The 23,203-nt window shown below is 37.6% G+C and overlaps 1 protein-coding gene across 2 annotated transcripts in view; it reads left to right on the top strand.

The window, feature by feature from the left end:
- The window catches only part of LOC131791961 (tetratricopeptide repeat protein 28), a 166,647-nt gene that overhangs the window by 1,910 nt on the left and 141,534 nt on the right, over positions 1-23,203 (top strand). The window lies entirely within an intron of this gene.

Here is a 23,203-nt window from a genome sequence, read left to right as displayed (position 1 = left end):
CGAATTTCAATTAAGAAAACACAATAAATCTTGGATTAGAATCCCTTGGCGCAATCTCGCTATGGAGGCTGAGCTTTCTATAGTTACGGGATCCATTCTCGACCCCAAAAAGCACTGGTATGTGCTAACGAAAAGTTAATGTGAAATCAGGCCGAATGCTTTTGCCAATAACGAATTTAGTCTCTTCTCCACCCACTTAAGTTTTGTATGCCTCTTTGTCCAGACAAAGAGCGATCTCCTGATATTAATTAGTGTAAATTCAATTTTTCATCTCTCCTACACCCTCACGGGTAGTGTATACGCAAGGGTTACTTAGTGTATACCTGGGGGTTATTTTTAATGTCTTCTATACCCTCATGGGTGGTGTATACCTAAGGGTAACTTTTGATCTCTTCTATATCCACTTGGGTTTTATATACTTGACGGTTACTTTTAATCTCTCCTGTATCCTCTTACGTAGTGTATACCTGTGGGTTATTTTTAATCTCTTCTACACCCTCCTGGGTTGTGTATACCTGAGGGTTATATTTAGTCTCTTCTCTACCCACTGAAGTTATGTATACCTGAGGGTTATATTTAGCCTCTTCTCTGCCCACTTAAGTTGTGTATACCTGAGGGTTACTTTTAACCTCTTATATACCCCTCTTGGGAAGTGTATATGTAAGGGTTATTTTTACTCTCTTCCCTATACCTCTTGGGAAGTGTATACCTGACGGTTATTTTTTATACCCCCCCCCCTGGGTAGTGTATACCGGAGGGTTAATTTAAATCTCTTCTATACCATCCTGAGTAGTGTATACCTGAGGGTTACTTTAAGTCCCTTTTATATCCCCCTGGGCAGTGTGTACCTGGGGGTTATTTTTAATCTCTTCTCTACCCTTCTAGGCAGTGTATACCCGAGGATTACTTTTAATCTGTTAAATACCCTCTTCGGTTGTGTATACTTGGGGGTTATTTTTAATCTTTCTTATACCTTTCTGGGTAGTGCATACCTGAGGGTTACTTTTTCTCCCTTCTCTACCCACTTATGTTCTGTATACTTGAGGGTTACTTTTAATCTCTTCTATACCCTCTTTGGTATTGTATACCTAAGAGTTATTTTTACTCTCTTCTATACCCACTTAAGTTGTGTATACCTAAGGATTCCTTTTAATCTTTTTTATACCCTCTTGGGTTTTAGTATTTTCTCTACCCACTTAAGTTGTGCATAACTTGAGGTTACCGGTACTTTATATCATTTCTATACCTTCTTAGGTGGTGTATACCGAAGGGTTATTTTAAATCTTTTCTATACCCTCTTAGGTAGTGTATACCTGAGGGTTAATTTAGTCTCTTCTCTATCCACTTAAGTTGTTTATTGGTGAGGGTTGTTTTTAATCTCTTATATACTCTCTTGGATAGTGTATACCTGAGGACTACTTTTTGTCCCTTTTTACCCAGTTATGTTCTGTATATCTGAGGGTTATTTTTTAATCTCTTCTATACCCTCTAGGGTAGTGTCTACCTGAGAGTTATTTTTACTCTCTTCTAAACTCTCTTGGGTAGTGTATACCTGAGAGTTATTTTTACTCTCTTCTATACTCTCTTGGGTAGTGTATACCTGAGAGTTATTTTTACTCTCTTCTGTACCCAGTTAAGTTGTGTATACCTAAGGGTTACTTTTAATTTCTTTCATACCCTCTTCGGTAATGTAAACCTACCGTGTGTTTCTTTGGGGGAGACAGGCTGTGTCTCAGTATCACCACCATACATTACTGAAACAGTTTTTGGGACCGGTTTTGGTGGACCCACATTGCTAGAATTCATCTGTTCACCAACCAAGCCTTGTTCTCTAAGCATTGAACTACAGGACGCAACCTCAATCTCAGTTCTGCTGTGCACAGTCCTGCAACAGTACAATAATAGCATCTTCGTAAGTCTTCGAAGCCTTTTGACTTTTATGCCTGAGGCTTGGATAGATTTCGATTATTTGTGTAGGACTTAGAGTCACTCCCCTTTTTTCGAGTGGAACGACAGTATATCAAAGGTGATTCTTGGGAACTTAAACTACGTTATTGTGAAGTTTTCGGGTACTCATCTAGCTGGGACCTCTTAAACTAAAGTGCAGCAAGCTAATTACCGGGCAACCATATTTTGCCACATGGCAGGTTACAATAATTTAGTCTCCTCTCTACCCACTTAAGTTTTGTACGCCTGAGGGTTTCTTTTAATCTCTTATATACCCTCTTCGGTAGTGTATACTTAAGGGTTACTTTCAAGCCTCTTCTCTACCCATATATTTGTGTATGGCTGAGGGTTATTTTTAATCCTTATATACCCTCTTGGGTAGTCTATACCTAAGGGTTATTTTTACTTTCTTCCTTGCACTCTTGGGTAAAAAATATACCTGAAGGTTATTTTTCATCTCTTCTTATTCCTCATGAATACTGTATACCTGAGGGTTATTTTTACTCTCTCTCTCATACCTTCTTGAGTAGCATATATCTGAGGGTTATTTTTTGATCCCCTCTAAACCCACTTGGGTAGTGCATACCTGAGTATTACTTTTAATTGCCTCTATACCCTTTTGGGTACTGTTTGCCTGTGGATTATTTTTAATTTCTTCTTAATCCACTTGGGTTGTATACACCTGATGGTTACTTTTAATCTCTTCTATACCCTCTTTCGTATAGTGTACCTGAGGATTACTGTTAATCGCTTCTATACCCTCTTGGGTAGTGTATACCTGAGGGTGATTTTTATCCTCTTCCATACCCTCTTGAGTAATGTATACGTGAGGATTATTTTTTATCTCTTCTAGACCCACTTACGTAGTGTTTACCTAAGAGTTAGTTTTAATCTCTTTTATACCCCCCTGGGTAGTGTTTACCTAAGGGTTATTTGAAGTGTCTTCTATACGGTCCTGGGCAGTGTTGACTTGAGGGTTACTTTTGATCTCTTCTATAACCTCTTGGGTAGTGTATGCCTGGGGGCTATATTTTTAGTCTCTTCTATACTCTTGTGGATAGTGTATACCTAGGGTTTATTTTTAATCTCTTCTATACCCTTGTGGGTAGTGAATACCTGAGGGTTATTTTTAGTCTCTTCTCTACCCACTTATGTTCTGTTACCTGACGGTGACCTTCAATCTCTTCTATACCTTTCTGGGTAGCATATACCTGGGGGTTATTTTTAGTCTCTTCTTTACCCTCCTGGGTAGTTTATATACCTAAGGGCTATTTTTAGCCTCCTCTATACCCTAACTAATAGTTTGTACCTGAGGATTACTTTTAATGTTTTTTATACCCTCATGAGAGTGTAAACCTGGTGGTTTATTTTTAATCTCTTCTAGAATTTCCTGGGTAGTGCCTACCTGAGGGTTATTTTTAGCCTCTTCTCTACACACGTATGTTATGTATACGTGAGGGTTACTTTTAATTTCTTATATAACCTCTTGGGTATTGTATACCTGTGGGTTACTTGTAATCTCTTCTATACCCTTTTGAGTAGTGTATAACCAAGGATTGTTTTTAATCTATTCTATACTCTCCTCCGTAATGTATACCAGATTTTTACTTTTAATCTCTTCTATATCCTCATGGGTAGTGTGTACATGAGGGTTATTTTTAATCTTTTCTATATCCTATTGGGTAGAGTATACCTGAGGATTATTTTTAATCTCTTCTATACCTCTCTTCTATAGGGTTATTTTAAGTCTCTTCTCTACCCACTTATGTTTTGTATACCTGAGGGTTACTTTTAATCTCTTATGTACCTTCTTGAGTCGTTTCTACGTGAGGGTTACTTTTAATCTCTTCTATACCCTTTTCCGTAGTGTATACCTGAGGATTACTTTTAATCGCTTCTAGACCCTCTTGGGTAGTGTATACCTGAGGGTTATATTTAGTCTCTTCTCTAACCACTAAAGTTGTGTATACCTAAGGGTTCTCTTTAATCTCTTTTATACCCTCTTGGGTAGTGTATACCTAAAGGTTATTTTACTCTCTTCCATACCCTCTTGAGTAGTGTTTACCTGAGGTTTTATTTTTTATCTCTTTTATACCCACTTTGGTTTTGTATACCTGTGGGTTATTATTAATCTCTTCCATATCATCTTGGGTAGTGAACACCTAAGAGTTAGTTTTACCCTCTTCCATACCCTCTTGAAAAGTGTATATGTGAGGGTAGTGTATAGCCAAGGGTTATTTTAAATCTCTTCTATACCCTCCTGGGTAGTGTTGACTGAGGGTTGCTTTTAACCTCTTCTATACCCTCTTGGGTAGTGGATATTTGGAGGTTATTTTTAATCTCTTTTATACCTTCCTGGGTAGTGTATACCTGTGCGTTATCTTTAGTCTCTTCTCTACCCACTGATGTTCTCTATACCTAAGCATTATTTTCAATCTCTTTTAAACCTTGTTGGGTAGTTGGTATGTGAGGATTATTTTTAATTTCTTCTAGACCCTCATAGATAATGTATACCTCAGGTTTATTTTTTAATATCCTGTATAGCCTCATGGGTAGTGTATACCTGAGGGTTATTTTTGCTCTCTTCTATTCCCACTTGGGTTGTATATGCTGACGGTTATTTTATTTATTTTTCATTTTATCTTTTATCTCTACCATAGCCTTTTGGGTAGTGTATACCTGGGGGTTATATTTAGTCTGTTCTCTACCCACTTAAGTTGTATATACCTGAGGGCTTTTTAAATCTCTCACACAACTTTTTAGGTAGTGTATACCTGAAGGTTATTTTTGCTATCCTCCATACCCTCTTGGGTAGTATATACCTGAGGGTTATTTTTTATCACTTCAAGACCTGCCTGGGTAATGTATACCTGAGGGTTATTTTTAATCTGTTTTATATCCCCCTGGGTAGTGTATACCTGAGGAGTATTTTTTATCTCTTCTATACCCATCTTGGTACTGGTTATCTAAGGCTTAATTAAAACCCCTTTATACCCCCTGGGTAATTTAAACCTGAGGGTTGTTTTAAACTTCTTTTATACCTTCCCTATGTAGTTAACCTGAGGGTTGCTTTCAATCTTTTGCATATCCCCCCCGGGTAGTGTATACTTAAGGGTCATTTTTAATCCCTTTATACCCCCTGGGTAGTGTATACCTGAGGGGTATTTTTACTATCTTCCATACTGTGTTGAATAGTGTATACGTTAGGATTTTTTTTTTATCTCTTCCAGACCCACTTGGGTAGTGTATACCTGAGGGTTATTTTTAATATCTTTCATACCCCCCTGGGTAGTGTGTAACTGAGGGTTATTTTAAATCTCTTCTCTACCCTCTACAGTACTGTTGACTGAGAGTTACTTTTTATCTTTTCTATAACTTCTTGGGTAGTGTATATTTAGAGGTTATATTTAGTCTCTTCTATATGTTACTTGGTAGTGAATACTTGAGGTTTATTTTTAATCTCTTCTATACCCTCGTGGGTAGTGTATACCTGAGCGTTATTTAGTCTTTTCTCTACCCACTTATGTTCTCTATACCTAAACATTATTTTTAATCTCTTTTAAACCTTGTTGGGTAGTGGGTATGTGAGGATTGTATTTAATTTCTTCTAAACCCTCATGGGTAGTGTATACTCGAGAATTACATTTAATCTCTTATGTACCCTCTTGGGTAGTGTATACCTGAGGGTTATTTTTAATCTTTTTTATACCTTCCTAGGTAGTGGATACCTGGGGGTTATTATAAATCTTTCCGTCACCCACTTGAGTTGTGTATACCTGAGGGTTACTTTTAATGTCTTCTATACCCTCTTGGGTAGTTTATACCTGAAGGTTACTTTTAATCTCTTCTATACCCCCGTGGGTAGTGTACACCTGAAGGTTACTTTTTATCCCTGTATACCTGGGGGTTATTTTTTATCTCTTTTATATTCTTATGGGTAGTGGAAACCTGCAAATTATTTTTAATCTCTTCTTTACCCTTATTGGAGGATTACTTTTAATCTCTTATATACCCTCGTGGGTAGTGTATAACTGGGGGTTATTTGTAATGTTTTCTATATCTTCCTTGGTTTGTATACCTCAGGGTTATTATGAGTATCTTCTCTACCCACCTATGTTCTGTATACCTGCAAATTATTTTTAATCTCTTCTCTACCCTTATTGGAGGATTACTTTTAATCTCTTGTATACTCTCTTGGGTAGTGTGTACCTGAGGGTTATTTTTAATATCTTCTATATCTCCCTGGGTAGTGTATACCTGAGGGTTATTTTTAGTCTCTTCTATACCTTGCTGGTTAATATATACGTGAGGGTTATTTACAATCTCTTTTTTCCCCCCCTCGGTAGTGTATACCTTTATTTTTAATCTCTTTAATTCCTTCCTGGGAAGTGTATAGCTGAGGATTATTTTTAATCTATTTTATTCCTTCCTGGGTTGTGTATAGCTGAGGGTTAGTTTTAGTTTCTATTTCCTGCTGGGTAGTGTATACCTGAGGGGTATTTTTAATCTCTTTTATTCCTTCCTTGGTAGTGTATAGCTGAGGGTTAGTTTTAGTCTCTATTTCCTGCTGGGTAGTGTATACCTGAGGGTTATTTTTAATCTTTTTTACATCTCTCTGGCTAGTGTATACCTGAGGGTTATATTTAGTCTGTTCTCTATTCACTTACGTTGTGTATACCTGGGGGTTATTTTCAATCTCTTGTATACCTTCTTGGCTAGTGTATACTTGAGGGTTATTTTTGATCTCTTCTATACCCTCTTAGGTAGTGTATATGTAAGGGTTACTTTTTAACTGTTCTATATCCTCTTGGGTAGTTTATACTTAAGGGTTATCTTCACTCTTTTCGATACCCTCTTGGGTAGTGATTACTTGGGTGTTATTTTTAATCTCTTCGAAACCCACTTAAGTTGTGTATACCTAAGGGTTCCTTCTCGGGTAGTGTATACCTGAGGGTTATTTTTAGTCTCTTCTCTACCCACTTTAGCTGTGCATACATGAGGGTTACTTTTACTCTCTTATATAACCTCTTAGGTAGTGTATACCTGGCGGTTACTTTTAATCTCTTCTATACCCTCATTCATAGTGTTTTTACTCTCTTCCATACTCTCTTGGGTAGTGTATACCTGAGAGTTATTTTCACTCTCTTCTATACCCACTTAAGTTGTGTATACCTGAGGGTTCCTTTTAATCTCTTCTATACCTTCTCTGGTAGTGTATACCTGAGGGTCATTTTTAGTCTCTTCTCTACCCACTTTAGCTGTGTATACTTGAGGGTTACTTTTACTCTCTTATATAACCTCTTAGGTAGTGTATACCTGGGGGTTACTTTTAATCTCTTCTGTACCCTTTTTTGAAGTTTATTCCTGAGGGTTACTGTAAATGTCTCATATACCTTTATGGGAAGTGTATACCTGGGGGTTATTTTTAATCTCTTTTATAACCTTATGGGTAGTGGATACCTAATATTATTTTTAACCTCTGCTATATCCTTATTGGTAGCGTATACCTAAAGGGTTACTTTTGATCTCTTCTATACCCTCTTGGGTAGTGTATGCTACTTACTCTCCTTTACCTTCTTGGGTAGTTGATAGTTGAGGGTTATTTTTACTATTTTTCATACTCTCTTGGGTAGTGGATACCTGAGGGGTATTTTTAATCTCTCCTTATCCCTCTTGGGTAGTGTTTACCTGAGGGTTATTTCGAATCACTTCTATACCTTCCCGAGTATTGTTTACCCGAGGGTTATATTTAGTCTCTTCTCTACCCACTTATGTTTTGTATAGCTGAGGGTTACTTGTAATCTCCTCTGTACCTTTTTAGGTATTGTATACCTGAGGGTTAGTTTTTATCTCTTCCATACCCTCTTGGGTAGTGTATACCTGAGGGTTACTTTTAATTTCTTATATACCGTCATGGGTAGTGTATACCCGAGGGTTATATTTAATCTCTTCTACACCCACTTGGGTTGCATATACCTAAGGGTTACTGTTGATCTCTTCTACACCCTATTGGCTAGTGTATACCTGAGGGTTTTTTAAATCTCTTTTTTTCCCTCTTTGGTGGTGTTTACCTGAGGGTCACCTTGAATCTCTTGTATACCCTCATGAGTATGGTATTTTATGGTATGGTAACTTCATTTATACACGGTATTTCCTTCAGGTTCATTTACATTAAAGTAGAGAAAGGTAACTACCTAACTAAACTAGAATCTAAGTAAAAAAAATTAAAATAATCAAGATTAAAAGAAAACGACTGCTTTCAAGGAGGCCGTGTGTAAAAATAACATATCGCTAATTAGATTATTTTTTATTCGAAATTCGGGTCCCTTAATTTTCCTTAAATACAGTAGGGATGTCAATTGCCGCACCTCCAGAGGTAAGCTGTTCCATAACACACTTTCGCCACACACTTTTCGGCTGTACCAGTGAATTGTATGCGTTAAGAAGAATCTAAAAGGGAGAATATACCTAGGACGCTTAATCGCACTTATGCTAAAAGCAATCTTCTCAGAGATTTCGTTAACATTACACCACCAGGAAAGATCTCCGTGGATGTGAACACCTGGGGATTTTGAAGTCGACCCTTGTCTAATCGGAAACTGGTTTATTTCAATAATGGATTCCTTTCTAGCGTTGATAGTCTTTGCCTAGACCCAATTAATAAAAATTCTGTCTTAGTCGTGTTTGGTATAAGTTTGTTCGCTGCAAGTCATATACAAATTCTATCTAAATCTATGTTAACACGACGCTTTATTTCTCCAACATCACTGCTTCCATAGGTGATACTAGTGTCGTCGGCATACATTCTAGGTTGTGAATGCATAAGGCAATTTGGAAGGTTATTTATATAAAGTAAAAACAAAGAGGCCACAAAATCGTTCCATGCGGGACGCAACAGGGTAGGAACGTTTCAGATGACTTGTTGTAATTAACGAGACACGTTTGCATACGATTTCTCAAATAAGAAAAGAACCATTGATAAGCAGAATCACGGATACCATACTCTTAAAGTTTTGAAAGAAGAATAGCAGGGTTTACCGTGTCAAAAGCCTTTTTAAGAGGCTGTCCGCGTAAGAACGGATAAGGCAAATTTCGGCCCTACACCGATTTCCCTAAGTTTTTCACTGGAAGTCAACAATATTATCCCATGTACAAATATCACATTTATTTTGATCAATTTCATTCTTTTTGTTTTTTACGAGACAATTTTAGAGGTCACCCCAAAACTGCTCAATTTGTCTTCTGTGACCCCTATAATTAAGCTATAAATATCGAGCGCTGCCAAATCCTTATTTCCCAATCTAGAAAGCTGATTATTTTACATATTTAAGAATGACTTTATTTCAATACTTCAAAGGTAAAACGATTGCATTCTGTAAAATTTTGACCGAGTTATGAAACTTTCAAAATAGCTTATCGTGAGCATTGGAATTTCTGAGGAGTGAGGTACATGCGGTTGAAAGCTATTTTCTCTTACGTGGGACCTGATCTAGAGTCAAGTCTATTGCAGCTTAAAAGTACTTAGATAGAGCAAGTTAAACATAGAATAAAACTTTTGGGCACTCCTCATCCTGCGCCGAAGAGAGCTTTGTGAATTTCATAAATATCCGACGTCTTGATCGAAACCAGTGATAACGCAGTCCGACCAGCAGACAGGTTTGTAAAGCTTAACAGCCCTAAAAGGCTTAAAGGTGCAGGAGTATCAAGATCGATGTTAATCATCGTTTTGGCCTTTTTTTAACGAAATGAAAATACTTTTTAATTCCTATATGCAAATTAACTTCAGCAGATCGTATTTATACGATACACGTCACAAACAGTTTCCGTAACAACAATTAGCCATTCAAAGAAGTGTTTTTATGAATGTGGAAACTCAATTGTTGTATCTTTTTTTGAATGCATTACGTAAAAATTTCCAGAGCCATTTTTTTTAACACAATGCGCTTACAGAATCCAGTTCGTTTTGATAAATAAAGTTGTTCATTTCGCTCAAGTGTTTTTATCTCGATAAAACACGGTCCGACAGTTTATTAATATCGAGACCGAGAATGAGAGGTTGATTTGTACATCAGAAATAAGTATCATATCGTGTTTACGCCGTTGTATTTGAGATATCGGTGTGCTGAAGAACAAACAAGGAGGGAGAGCTTTCTTGCGGTTAATAAATTATGCAAATTAGCTACAGAAAGTTATGTAATATGTAGTTTAGGCCACATTATTTTTTGGGCCTTTTTCTTGATGACCAAGAGTTGTGTGTGTGTGTGTGTTTTTTTTTAATTTTTTTTATTTTAGGAATTTTTTCCGCATTTTCAAAACAAAAATTTTGTATTATATTTTTATGACCATTTTCATTTTCTATGAGGCGCTAAAAAGAACCGTGTGTTTCTGTTTCACCTAATTAAATGACTGATAAATTTTGATAAAGAAATTCGACGGCAGCTACATTTCCTTTTAATACAGGTACATCTCTTCAAAAAGACACGAAATGGTTTTTGCTTAAAGCTTATTAAAGTGAATACTTTTTAACTTTTCTGTGTGGCATTTCTATTTTTTGCGAAATAATATTTGGCAAACTTGTTTATTTCTTCCTAGTTCAATTAAAATCTGTCGGGAATTAAACGATCTGTCGGCAACATTTTCAGACAAATCCGAGACAGCGTTTCTTGGGACGTTTACTTTGTTAGCACTAAAAATGCCTGCTGTCCCCCCAAATTGTTCTCTTTACGAAATACTGCAAAGTCGGTTCTAGTGGGGAGGAAGAAGAGCATGCTTTGTTCTCCGAGTGTAACGCAGATATATCTGCCCATTTTGCGAGCTGCTACTTGTCAAAATACAGCGAAGTTACAGATGCCAAGTTAATCATGGCGAGAGCGGGAATTCGGCATTTGCCGAGAAGTGAGCTCGAGGGAATGACCATCTGCCCGAGGCACAGACACTTACTAGGAAGATTCTGACGACTGCTTAAAGAAATCTTGCGCTTTTTTGGAATACCATTTAATTCAAGAGGCAGGAAAAAAGACCTGATTGAGCAACTGATGTCCTTTATACAAGAATGTCAATGCTTTAATGAAGTGTGACAGACGGGCCGCGGTTGGGATGACTGTCAGCATGGAGCCCTGGCGAACCAGTGATAGGGCATTTAGAGTGAATTTGTTGAAGAGCAATGTGCACCGCCTCTAAGTACCCTGATGCACAGTTCTATATCGATGAATGAAATTGCTTAAAGCATTAACATGTAATTATACCCGTGAAAATTATTTTAAAATTGGCGCCTGTTATTTTGTAGTCATGCCTTTAATGTCAAAACAAAAAAATCATAAGCCTACCGTGACCGTGAATCATGTTGACCCTCACTCTATAGCATGTACGAGCATTTATTAAAGAGATTTTCTCTATTGGCTCCTCGAAATTTTCTCAATGATTTATGCCTTTAACTTAAATTACTAAATTCGCTTACCTACTTTTGGAAACGTTTCTTAAATTAAATATACCAATTTCTATCGGTTGCATAATTTATCAATTTCTTCTGGGAGATTTTCATCTCTCTCGATGGAAACATCATCATATCATGATATAAATGCCGAACTAAATGTTTCTTTAATTTGAGTTCACCAGCCGTGAGACAATCTTTTGAAGCTGGTATTGCGTGACTAGGCTAGTTCACGGCAGTCCACAGTCACGCTTAAAAATCTCCACGGCGTTAATCATGAGAACCAACTAGCTCACGATCTAAAAAACTTTCACAAATAGTAAGACGAAATTTTTCCCCAAGTACAGGTTAATTATTTTCCTGAAGAAAAACGGCAAAAGAGGTCTGAAAAGATTATGCACAAGATAAAAACACTTGCGCGAAATGAACAACTTGGTTGTCAAAAAAAAACTGTATTCCCCTAGCATATTGTGTTCAAAGGAAATGGCTCTTGAAATTCTACGTAAAGCTGTCAAGAAAGGATACAACAGATGAGTTTCACGTTTATAGGAACACTTCTTTGAACGGCTAAATGTTGTCACGGAAACTATTTTTGACACATGAGGAGCTTTGGTCCCGAAAAAAATTCGCAGCATGCATTCTACTGAGGCGCTATATTCCTGTCATCGGCCAGAATTACGTCAACGTTTGCGGTCGGTAGGTGTCTATGCGGTAACTTAAAACTGTTGATTATAAGTTAAAGGTTCGCCTAATAATTAATACTGCATCTATGCTCGAATTTCAATTACGAAAACACAAGAAATCTGGCATTGAAATCACTTGGGGCGATCTTATAATGGAGGCTGAAGTCTTCGATCGATCGGGATCCAATCTCGACCCCAAAAAGTACTGGTATGTGCTAGCAAAAAGTTAATGTGAAATCAGATCAAAAGCTTTTGCAAAGAACGAATTGTTTCGTTGATTCCGCGATGACTACAATACATTCTGTCCCGCCAACAGGTCTCAAGTGCGCCAACAAGGGCTTACGTTCAACGCCAGGTAACCAAACAATATGCATGTTATATCCTCAATTGGTCTCTGTGCCGGACTAATTAGACAGGGAGAAGTCCAGCAGATGGATTCCCGAGGTCTCAAAACATAATCTTGTTGTTGATGAGGTAAATCAAATCGCCCTCGACCGTACACTGTAGGCGGGAAATGCCTCCAGTCGAAATATCATGAGAAATTGCAATGATGTCAGTCAAGAATAGCCGAGCTTGACAAAGACATTCGGGAAATATTAAAGGACAATAATGATATAAGTTAATGGTGGATGCCTCAACTTTCAGTCAAAAGAAAGAGTCCAGACAAAGAGCGGTCTTCTGATATAAATTAGTGTGAATTCACTTTTTCGTGCCCTCTTGGGTGGTGTATACATGAGGATTACCTTTAATCTCTTGCACACCCTCTTGGGTAGTGTATACCTAAGGGTTATTTTAATCTCTTGCATACTCTCTTGGGTAGTGTATACCTGAGGATTATTTTTTAATATCTTCTATACCCTCTTGGGTACTGTATACCTGAGGGTTATTTTTAATCTATTGTATACCCTCTTGGGTAGTGTATACCTGAGGGTTATTTTTAAGCTCTTCTATGCCCTCTTGGGTAGTGTATACCTGAGGGTTATTTTTAATCTCTTGCATACCCTCTTGGGTAGTGTATACCTGAGGGTTATTTTTAATCTCTTCTGAACCCTCTGGGGTAGTGTATACCTGAGGGCCATTTTAAATCTCTTGCATACCCTCTTGGATAGTGTATACCTGAGGGTTTTTTTTTATCTCTTGCATACCCTCTTGGGTAGTGTATAACTGAAGGTTTTTAAAATTTCTTCTGTACCCTCTTGGGTAGTGTATACCTGAGGGTTATTTTTAATTTCTTGAATACCCTCTTGGGTAGGGTATACCTGAGGGTTATTTATAATCTATTGCATACCCTCTTGGGTAGTGTATACCTGAGGGCCATTTTAAATCTCTTGCATACCCTCTTGGATAGTGTATACCTGAGGGTTTTTTTTTATCTCTTGCATACCCTCTTGGGTAGTGTATAACTGAAGGTTTTTAAAATTTCTTCTGTACCCTCTTGGGTAGTGTATACCTGAGGGTTATTTTTAATTTCTTGAATACCCTCTTGGGTAGGGTATACCTGAGGGTTATTTATAATCTATTGCATACCCTCTTGGGTAGTGTATACCTGAGGGTTATTTTTAATCTCTTCTATACCCTCTGGGGTAGTGAATACCTGAGGGTTATTTTTAATCTCTTGCATACCCTCTTGGGTGGTGTATACCTGAGGGTTTTTTAAAATTTCTTCTGTACCCTCTTGGGTAGTGTATACCTGAGGGTTATTTTTAATCACTTCTATACCCTCTTGGGTAGTGTGTACCTGAGGATTAATTTTTAATTTTTTGCATACCCTCTTGGGTAGTGTATACCTGAGGCTTATTCTTAATCTCTCCTCAGTATACCCTCTTGGGTAGTGTATACCTGAGGGCTATTTTTAATCTCTTCTTTACCCTCTTGGGTAGCGTATACCTGAGGGTTAATTTTAACCTTTTGTTATCCCTCCTAACTCGGCATTCGCGTAAAACGATATTCATAAGTGTGAATTTGTTCCCGATGACCTAAAATGCAATAATGATTTTTTAGACCAGCTTCTCCCCTGTTACAGTCGATTTTGACAAGACTGATGTCTTCGGAAGAGCTAAAAATGGTCCAGTGGCTTTATGCATAATATACGTTAGCAAGACGGAACCAGAGATAGACTTCCATCTCTTAAATGCATCAGTTTCTTAAGCTCTGTAGTAATCCACGGACTTTTGGAGCCACGAACGCTTAGATCGGAGGGGCGCATGTACATGAGACGCCTCCAGGAACAAAGTTTTCTATTTAAGCCACATTTCGTTAAGGTTATGTACTCCCTTGAGATAATTCCGTGGTTGGGCTAAAATGTCAGAGCGAGAGCTACTACGATTGAAATGCTTTGATTGTCTGTATGTGATAGTGCTAGTTACCTTATAACAGAAGGTGACGAAATTGTGCGGTAATTGTAGATCAATCTATGACCACTAACTCCAATCTGAGACACTCCAGAACAAGTAGTATTGTCTGGAAGATTAGTGAAAATAACATCAATGGCGTAGTTCTTGTTGGCTCAGTAATAAGCTGTTTTAAATTGTAAATATCGGCGATCTTTATCAGAGCCTGAGTATTAGCATTACAAAAAGACGCTGGAAGTATATCACAGTTGAAATCACCCATGATGTAATATTCGTTTTCATCCACACCAAGCTTTCCGAAAAAGTCTTCGAGGTCTATACCACGTTACAACAATAAAGGGCTTACTTCTTGACAATTTCAATCGAAAGATTTTCGATTTGGTCAGATACGAGATCCTCACGCACAATATAATTGATGTTAGAATGCAGATAAAAACAAACTCCACCTCTGTTTCGGCCGTTTAAAGATCGATCGCGACGAATGATATCATAGCCACTAATGCTGATCTCATTATCAGCGACAGTTTCATTTAAACGCATCTCGCTGATAGCTGACAAATCAAGGCTATTATTCTGTAGAAGGACACGAAGTTCATCAATATGTTTCGAAAGACTAGTTATATTTAAACAAGCCATTTTGAAGCCCCGATTGTTAGGAATAAATTCATTGGTACTAGAGAGAATGCTATTAGGAAGAACAGGTTTGGGATTGTTAGAAGGTCACGAGTTCCTTAGATGCGAGATAAGATTTTTAGCTAATAGTTTGGTACCTTGTACATTTACGTGAAGTCCACTAGCATTAAGATGTTTGTTCTTGATGTTGGAGTGAGGGATTGTTCTCCAGGTACGCTGCTTGGCAAATTGGTTCACAATTTTGTTCGCCTCCTCGATTTTGTTGTTGAGAGTTTGGTCTGATCTTCAAATTAACGATGAAATAGTTATCTTGCAATCCGGAGAGTGATTTTGTATCGTTAATCCCAGGTTGACGATACCTTCGGCAATTTCTCGTGGCTCAGAGAACTTGAGGTTGTTGGTGCCAACATGAAGGATACGTTCTTCAGGTTTCCTGCGAAGAGAGGGCATTATGAAGTTGGACATACCAACCGTCGCCCTTAAAAAGGCGTTGACATAAGTCAAGCTTTGGTTAGAAATTTGGCCAAAAAGTTTTTGACTGTTAATAAACTTTAACATCTTATCACCCGCGATAGTAAATTTGATAGTGAATTTGAAGTAATTTGTTTCGGTGCTTGCGAGCTGGAATTATTATGGTTAAGGTGTTTTACTGCATCTTCATTTGCATCTGTTCCATTCTGTTTACTTTTTTTGTATTTCTGTTTCTTCGATGTCACATTGCTTACTTTAGTCCATTCGCCACCATCAGTTGGTTCATTGCTGATGGAAGAATGTGTGTGGTCAGAGTTTTCGCGATCTTCTGAACTCGAGAGAATTTTTGTAACCTCGAGTAGACTAGCCTGTTCCTTTTCAAGGTTGTCGATGGTTGACTCGTAAGTTGAACACTTGAGTCGAAGCTCGTTTAGCTCTAGCAGTAATCGGGACTGATGGTTCTCGTGTGTTGTTGCTAATACATTAGACTCAATTCTATCAACTTCCGACCAGATTTTAGCAATTTTGCTTGAAAATTTCTCACCCACGTCAGTAATTAACACCAGCTATACAAACTACCCATAATTTAAGAAGGGTAGAATTCTTGGGAATTTCTGGGTATTGAATTTGAGGCAATTTAAATACCCTGAGGTCCACATAAATTCCAAGAAATTCTCAATACCTTGAATGTGAAGGTTTTAAGAAAAGGAGTAATTTGAGAGGCTTAAAACTTTGGCTCGATAAAAGGTATACTCTACAAAATTTACCAAGAGATATACATACATGTATATGTTTGTTACTAAAAGATCATGAAATTAATTACTCAAACAAAGTTTTAGTAAATCTCTACACTAATATGGATTTCTCATGAAGCAGCAGTCTATTATGTTAGATGCAAATTGCCAATTAATCCAATGTATTAATATCAATGATTTCCTTTCTAACCTCAAAGGACTTTTGGATTCCATGATCACAAAAGTTTTTATTGCGATGCAAAATGCCCCATGTTCACAGATGTGCCGAAATCATCAAACATTTATGAGTTGTTCCTTGGTACACAACTTCCACATGTGTAACAATAATTACATTGTTATCTAGTTATGAACATAAGTTACTTCCCTAACCTACAATACTGGTTGCCTTTGTTAGAAAACCTTGGAACAGACGAGCTCAGTTCCCTCAAACAATGTCAGAGACTTATTGTTTACATTATATTTTAATTTTTCATGCCTTATACAAACAAATTTAACACCTAATTAATCTTTCTTTTTTCAAGATTGTTGTTGCCTTTTTTTCAGTTTTTTGCTTTGTTTTTGTGACTGATTGCTGTAATCTGCTTTGCTTTTTTTATTCTTACAAAACATTTTTGTAATAGTTCCAATACTTGTGGATCATCCACACTCTTCGCAAACATTTGGCATGCAGACAACACAGAGGTAGTCACTGTTCCCTTTGAGAAAAAAAACACCTTTTAAATGACTTCTCCAATTCACTTTATTTGAACTCTGATCTGAAAATATTTTTAAAACAAGACTTGTTAGTATTGAGCAGTACAAACCGGGTTTCCTTTCATAACTTAATTTTTTAATTGGCCTGACACTGGATCTCACAAAAAATAGTACTTCTTTTATTTTTGGTGCAAAATACAAGTCCTTCTTATATACAAATGAAAAGTGCAAGTCACTCTTCAATAATAACAGCTCTAAAGTTTACTTGTTGTTCTTCTCTGTCTGTCAGCTATCAACAAAATTGTTTTATACTTCGGACAGTGCATAACCATTTCTGTACCAGAGTTCCAACGCGCCTCTGTAATCGCATATAGCTGCTTCTGTATCTTGTACAAATGTTCCTCCTTTATGAGACGCACTCTACTTTGTTGGCGCCAATGCTTTAGTTCAGTGGAAACGACTGACTGAGGAATCGAGATGGCGGTGTTGGAACGTGTTGCTGAACGCTTGTTACGGTCAAGCTTTGTTGATTTAGGTACTGGTACACTGAGGTCATCTATATATTTCTTATACTTCCTAATGTGGTATCCTTCTTTTGTAAAAATGAGGGTAAAAGACGATTTGTAATCGCGTTCAAAATCGTGATTGGCTAGTGTTATTTCTCACCTTTGCCATGAACACAACTCAAGAGGGTTTTGAGTCTTTGTTTCCTCGACAACTTCCGGCCACAAATCTTTCATTTGTAGTAAGATCGATTGTTGTCGATTATTTCTACATGGGGTGAGCTCACATCATTATTTATACCACCGTCAGAACATAGATCAAGTTATCCATCGTCTATGTGCAGAGAACCGGTCGAAGAAGTCAAAATAAAGATGTGCGCTTCTCTTGACACTGCAATCGGCAAGCCAGCAGATTCACTTTGTTAGCCAATGACAAGTCCTAAAAGATCCACGTGATCATGCCCGTGATCGGAAACAAAGAAGACTTCATTAGGTGCTCATCTTTGAATGTACTTTTCATCGGTTGATCGCTCGTGTGTTAAGTTATTTCTTTCCTCAACTGTTTTGCTTAATATAACATTTCTAAAGATAGTTTTTATTGTGGTTCGATGGGAAAACGAGAACAGCGAGAGTGTTGTAAAAGAAAAGAAAGTCGTTGGCACCTTGGAGTTAAAAAAGGGACAATATTTAACATATTGACTGGTACAAACAAGGGTCGAGTGGCCATTTATGAAGCTACGATTTTGCAAGTTTGTGGTGAGTAAAAATTGCGATATTCGTTACGTGATCAAAATCTTATCAAAGAATAGATATAGCGGCTAGAATCAAGCTTACATAACGCTCGGCGCAACTGAAACTAAAATAATTCTGATAATCGAATCGGTCACTTGCATGCTGCAGTTTCTTAAGCTTATGCTTTACAATGAAATAAATCTATCAGAAAGGTTTCAAGATTACTTCAGTCACGTTTGGGAGGATTCAGGATTCATAATACAAAGTGTGAGTAAACAAACCTTATTACGCAAAGAAGCCCTCCTTGGTAAAAACAAAATAATGTATTCAGCTCTTTTTTAGTAAACTCTGTGGAAGAGATGTACTTACTTCAATATAAAAGTCATTCAATATAACAGGGATTTCTCAATCCCAGTGCGCTTTGTTAAATTGAGATTCCAATGAATGCCTTTTTCCTTATAGCTATCTAAGGCCTTGTCTGAGCTTTTAATATATATATATATATTTTTTTTTTTTTCAAATTCAGATGTCATAGAATCCAGATACAAAATGGTTAAGCTTCTTGTAGATAACCTCAATTTTATTTAACTGTAATTAACCCCTTCACTCCCAAGAGTGCTAAGTCAAAATTTGAGAAGAAATATTTGAATTTCAAAGTGCAGAATCAACAATTGGTGCTCTGAGTTGGAATTCCTTGGAATTCCTAGGAATTCCAAGTCCTGTTGGCTATAAACTTTGAATTTCTGGGAATTTCTGAGAATTTCTAGAATTTCTAGGTTTTTAGAACCAGAGTTGTTATGGTTGGGAATTCCCAGTCCGAATTTACCGTGAAAATTCACACCTTCTATTCGTAGGAATTCCTAGGAAAAAATTCCTAGGAATTCCAAAATCCCTTTTGTAAGGGCCTGTGCATGTTTCGCTGCTGCTCTTTGACAAAATGTCGGCTGATGAGAAACTAAGCTTGCGAAGCATGAAAGACTCGAAATTTCCAGGCAAGCTGCGATTGCAGCCGGTTCATAAGTAGTATTCTCTTCGGTCTCAGATATGTGGTTAACGATAATAAATTTGCCTCCCCTTGCAAAATGGATTTTGGAATTCGTAGGAATTTTTTCCTAGGAATTCCTAGAATTAAAGGTGTGAATTTTCACGGTAAATCCGGACTGGGAATTCCCCACCATAACAACTCTGGTTCTAAAAACCTAGAAATTCCTAGAAATTCCCAGAAATTCTCAGAAATTCCAAGTTTATAACCAACAGGACTTGTGATTCCTCGGAATTCCAACTCAGAGCACCAATGACCTTCCCTGAAAAGCTGTAAATCTAAAAAAATTCCTAGGAATTTTTAGGAATTTCTAGGAATGTTTAAGAATTACTGGGAATTTTAAGCAAAAATTTGAGGCTAATTATATAAAATAAATACTTTAAATTAAAAAACTCTTAAAAACTCTTAAACTCTTAAACTCTTTAAACTCTTAAAAAACTTAATTAAATTAAAAAAATTCAAGTATTCAATGAAATTTATTTACAGGCTTAGTTAAGGTTTACGTGTAAAATATTTTTGATTAATTATTAACATGAGTATGTAGTAATATTAAGATGGAATTTGATTTATTTTTCTTTTCTTGAAAACGTCATATGGATTAATCCTCAATTACAGTTATTCATATAAAATAGTCCTAATCAATCATTAAATTTGGTTTGACAAAAAAATTGTGAATGAAATCTGTTGATTCTTTTCCATAAAATACAATATCTTAAATTGTAATTGAAAATCAAGCACTCTTGGGAGTGAAGGGGTTAATTACAGTCAAATAAAATTGATTTTTTAATTAAAATCTTGTCGTAACTGTAACAATAACAATAAAATAGAATGAAGTTATTCTAAACTGCAAACGTAGCTGCTGTTTGTATTTTTACCCCGGGCTCACAATGAGTTGGCCTTGAATGGGGTTGTCTACAAGAAGCTTGACCATTTTGTATCTGGATTCCATGACAGTTGAATTTGAAAAAAATAACATTTATAAATATATATATTAAAAGCTCAGACCAGGTCTTAGATAGCTATAAGGAAAACGGCATTCATTGGATTTTTAAATTGGGAAGTCCCTGTTATATTGAATCACTTTTATCTTGGAGTTAGTACATCTCTCCCATAGATTTTACTAAAAAAAGGATGAATACATTATTTTGTTTTTACCAAGAGGGCTTCTTTATCTAATAAGGTTTGTTTACTCACAGTTTGTATTATAAATCTTGAATCTTCCCAAACGTGACTAAAGTAATCTTGAAACCTTACTGATAGAATCATTTCATTGTAAAGCATAAGCTTAAGAAACTGCGGCATGCAAGTGACCGATTCGATTCTCAGAATTATTCTAGTTTCAGTTGCGCCTAGCGTTATGTAAGCTTAATTCAATCCCGTTACATCGTTTTGATCACGTAACGAATATCGCAATTTTTACTCACCACAAACTTTCAAAATCGCAGCTTTATAAATGGCCACTCGACCCTTGTTTGTACATCGCTATTGCACCTACTATTAATATTATCATTTGTATTTCCTTTCCTGCTTGATCATATTCCTTCTTTCAAAAAAATGTTTGGCAATGTGTTGAGGTTAGCAGCAGGATTTTTAGACAGCTCTTTTTTAAAAAACTCTGTCAGAAACGTAATTCTGATGTATTTTTTGTAAAAGCCGATTTAAAAGTGAAAACGTCTGAAAAGAGGAGGAGTTTAAAAACACTGATCAGAACGGGGGGTTCCACATTGCCCTTAACTTTCTCTCTCTGCTTGGAAAGCAGTATGCACAGTCAGGCTTGGAAGACTTACTGATTGAGTCAGGGGTTTGCGCAGCTGGTACTGCCTCAGTTTTGATGCTTGGAAAGTCATATAACAGAGGTATTCGTGCCCACAAGCTAACCATAAAGGTGCTCTTCAGGCCGTTGTGGAAAGCCTTCCTAGACTGGCTGAAGTTGGTGTGGATGACCGAGTCAAACAGAGTGTTGCTGACCAAAGCAGAGAGTGTCGGAATACAGTGAGGCAGGATTGCTTCGTTAATGATGCCTGGAAAGCACCTTAAGATTGTGTCAATCCTCTCATAACACTGTTTGAGTGGTTCAAATCTGAAGGCAGAGAGAAGTCCAAAGTTTTTTAGTTTCTGGGAAAGATACATTAATATTGTGCTGCTGCTTCTGCAGTTTGTTAAAGCTGAACGAACTGGGAACTGGAAATTCCACCTCTCTGCCACAACAGAAATGGTTCCCCATTTTTTCTCTATGGAAAGGGTCAACTATTCCAGGTGGCTTCCAGTCTATCTCTCTGACATGCACATGTTGCAGTTAACTCACCCCGCAGTTCACCAAGAGTTCATTGCTGGAAACCACAGTGTAAGCCGCTCTAACCAACCGTTTGCGCAAGTTTGGCCGGATATGGCTGAAACCTTCACGATTGGTCTCCTCAGTGACCCTTTTCAGATTCCAGAAGAAATCTCAGAGGTGGAAATACCCTTAACCTTAATTAATCTTGCCACTGGTCAGTTGTTCTTCCAGGCGCAGAGGGAAGCATTCTTCTCAACGCAGAAGAGTTAGACAGAAAAAGCATGCAAACCTTTCTTTCACCGCAAATCCAGAGAAATGAAATTAATTTCTGGGATCCAATCCAGCGGCTGAAGATTAAAACATTCAGTTGCAGTGAGCAAACAGAAAGATAAGACTGTAACCGTTAATGCTGATCGTAAGCTTTTTGGTCGCCTTCAGGTTGCTTCGAGGCACAGGGATATTGATCTCAAAGAGATGAGCTTTGCAGTGTGCCAGTCGCCCTTGTACATCCTGACAGCAGCCTCAGAAAGACGACAAAGAGAACCCCAATGCATGTCCTTGAAAACAATGTTACGTGTAGATCAAGCCTGCCTTCATCACAGCACCCTACAGCATGTCTAATTGATGCGATGGCTCTCATTCAGATGGTTAGATCAGCAAGGTCTGCAACATTTGGCCACTTGTCGCAGAAATACCAAGACGTTGTCACTAGTAAATTTCATCAGAACAGCCGCACCAGAGTGGACCTGATTTTCGACCAATATAGGCCTGTCTCAAGTAAGGCAGGGGAATGCAGCAAGAGAGGAGAATCAAGCTTGTTTGAAATCAAAATCCACAGTAGATCCACACCAGTACCGAAGCAGCGGTCAAAATTTATCTCAAACCCAAAGAACAAACAAAACTTAGCCACCTTTCTCTGTGAGTCGTTAACAAAGAAATTACCGGCATATTTAGGCCCTCAGCAGAAGGTTGTCCTAGGTGGAGGATTAAAGGATGGATTAAAAGCAGTGTGTCTAACTCGTGGTTCCGCAGTTGTTGGGCCAAATCTACGTTCGGATCATGAAGAGAGAGATACAAGACTTCTGCTTCATGCCTAACACGCTGCAACCACTCATCCACGCATTGTGATACAATCACGAGACACTGATGTTGTCGTGCTTTCAGTAGCACATTTTTCAGATTTAAACTGCCAGGAACTGTGGTTAAAAACAGGCGTCAAAGATAGACTGAGATACCGACCAGTCCATGAGATTCAGGCTTTCCTGGGAGAATCTCTTTGTAGATGTCTTCCATCGTTCCATGCACTGACTGGTTGCGACTCAAAAAGTGCTTACTCTGGAGTAGGGAAAAAGAAGGCGTGGAAGGTACTGCTCACGATAGAACAGATGCAGCGTGATCTCTGTACTCTAGGACAGAATCCTGCCATACAGGAGCCTGTGCAGAAGGCTGCTGAGTCTTTTATCTGCTTCCTTTACACTTCTGCAAAGAACTTTTCAAATGTAGACGACACCAGATATTTTCTTTTTTGTCAACGAAATTTGAAAAGTGAAGACCTACCACCGACTTCAGAATGCTTGTCTCATCATATCAAGAGGGCAAACTTCCAAGCCTTTGTTTGGAATAGAGCTTTGGTTCCACTTACCAAAAAGATACCAAGTTGCCGTGCGTCTATTCAGTAACAGATCACA

The sequence above is a fragment of the Pocillopora verrucosa genome, chromosome 5 (assembly GCF_036669915.1).
Source record: "Pocillopora verrucosa isolate sample1 chromosome 5, ASM3666991v2, whole genome shotgun sequence".
Lineage (NCBI taxonomy): Eukaryota > Metazoa > Cnidaria > Anthozoa > Scleractinia > Pocilloporidae > Pocillopora > Pocillopora verrucosa.
The sequence above is the reverse complement of the archived record's forward strand: the minus strand, read 5'-3'. Positions and strand labels throughout refer to the sequence as shown.